Raw genomic sequence first — 2,699 nt, forward strand, 5'->3', positions numbered from 1 at the left:
ATTTAGTAATATATCAGTTAATTTTCGTGGTCATCATATATTATATTAGATAATCGTTTTAATACAATTATAAAGATACGAAACATTTTCACGAGAATTAAAGTATTTAGTGTGTATATTTCATGTATATGTATGAGCGAGTGAATTGTATCTCAATCCCAATTTATACTAACGTCATAATAAAATTATATATGGATGTAACATTTTGTATAAAAGAGATTAGAAACTACGAAAGTTAAAGTATGCAGTCTGTATGTATATTCTCGCGTACAGTATGTATATGCGAGTGACATACATAAAAAAAGAAAAGTAAGCTGTATATTTATTAATTAAATGTAGCATTTAGAATATGTTAACTATAATTTTTAAATTATCATTACCTTTACATATATTTGTATTAATCATTATAGCTTTTAGATAGTTTTTAATGTTTTTCTTATTCGCTCTAGCAGCGCGAAGTGTTTTTACATAAAAAATCTTTCTATTTAAATAAATTTTTTTCATTTTGTTTTTAAATTAATTGTGATATAATTTTTTTAAAGAAGAATTAAGTCACTTGGTTTCGAATAGGAAGATCTTTTAATAACAATACAAAGGCATATACTTAGGTTTCATTGTATGAAGATAAAGATAATTCCACTTAGGTTTTACTTTTAAATTTAGTGGAATTTAAATAATAGTACTATATGGGTTCTTAAAGATTAAAGGTACCACTTGTGTTTTACTCTTTAATTTGGTAGAATTTAACTTGGCGCCGACTGTTGATATCAAATCTTGTATACAAATGATAAATGTCATTAAAATTAAGTAAGTAATAAGGTAGAATAACTTGGCGTCGACTACTGTTATCAAATCTCTTATACAAATAATACATGTCATTAGAATTAAGTAAGTAAGGATAATATCATGTAGGTTTTTAAAGATGGTTCTACTAAACAGCAAATGTGATTGGTCAATTTTACAGTCGATTAAGTAGTTGACGTTGGTGAAACTGGCCCAAATGGTTTTTCGATTCTTATGTACTCCAAAATCTTGAATCAAATATAGTGTTCTATGTGATAAAAATAACAGTTTTTTATATTTTAAAAATGAATATCACAAAAAATCAATATTAATTATAAAAGAATTCTTATTAAATTGTTTTACCATATTGTCTACTTTAACGTAATACATCTTTATTATTGGAAGATAATGAAATGGTAAAAAACCTTAGCATACATAATGATGTATTCAAGTCAGACGTAAAGTTGGCAACTGTTGGTGTATGTTTACTTTGATGAACCTGGCACCTTCAATAATATATGAGTCATTTTTCATGGTAATATGTATAATAGTATTTTTTATATACGTATTCATTTCCATTTCATTAACTTTCAATAGTAATATAGAAAACTATTATAGTTTGATCTCTCACCTAGAACACTAAATTTGATTCAAGATTTCAGAGTGTAAGTTAACAAGTTTTCAATCACGTATATTTTCATAAGTATACGTTTACAAATTATTATTCTAATTAATAATTAATATCGTGATTGTTCTGATAATCAAATACGCTAATAAACGTAATAAGTGTTTTGGTATAATGTTACTAAGAAATTGATTAACAGAACAATCGTTCCTCACAATATTAATTATGAATTGGAATAATATTTTGAAAATGTATAGGACTTATGAAGATACACGTGATTGAAAACTGTAACTCACACACATGTGCTTCAAAGTCTTGAATCAAATTTCTAGGTGAGAGATCGAAATAACAGCTTCTTGTATTTCAAAAATGAATCACAAAAGATGAGTATTAATTTCAAAAGAATCAGGAGACGCGGTAGCGTCTCCGGCCATGTTCAAAAACTCAGAGACGCTACAAGTCTTTCATCCCGAGCAACCAAAGTCCATTTTTGAGAGGTGCATAACTACTAAAATATAAAAAATTTTGTATCAAACGTTATATGTCCTGAAAGGCGGCATCACCACGAGTAATTTGAGCCAAAAAAATTTTAAATCGATCAAGCCGTTCTGGAGATATAAGCGATCAAAGAGTGGTGATTTTAATTAAAAATTAAGAAACGTCTCCTTCTTCTTCTCCTTCTTCTTCTCCTTCTTCTCTGTCCGCATTCAAAATTTTTCAAACCACCATTTAAACTTTTCGACATCCTCTCTTACCTTTCACTCGCAGCAACACCATTTTCGGCCCACCGGACCTCCTCCACCCGCCCCTCCCCCTCCCCCCCCCACTGCCTCCCGCCACCCCTCTCTTTCACTTTCACTCGCACCTGCACCTTCTTCGGACCACCGGACCTCCTCCACTCGCCTTCCCCTTCTCCCCACCACCCACCCCGCCACCCCTCTCTTTTGCAGTATTTCACTCTTCTTCATTATTACAACTCTTTGACATCCTCTCTCACCTTTTACTCGCACCACCACCATTTTCAGCCCACCGGATCTTTTCCACCCGTCCCTCCCCATTTTCCACCACCCCTCTCTTTCGCAGTAATTCACACTTTCTCGTTATTACAACTTTTTAACTTCCTCTCTCACCTTCCACTCGCATCTCTACCATCTTCGGCCCACAGGACCTCCTCCACTCGCCCCTTCCCCTCCCCCCACCACTCACTCCCGCCGTCCCTCTCTTTCGCCGTAATTCACACTTTCTCGTTATTACAACTTATTAACATTCTCTCTCACCTTTCACTCGCAAC

Source organism: Cyphomyrmex costatus, unplaced genomic scaffold, assembly GCF_001594065.2.
Source record: "Cyphomyrmex costatus isolate MS0001 unplaced genomic scaffold, Ccosl1.0 scaffold1071, whole genome shotgun sequence".
Lineage (NCBI taxonomy): Eukaryota > Metazoa > Arthropoda > Insecta > Hymenoptera > Formicidae > Cyphomyrmex > Cyphomyrmex costatus.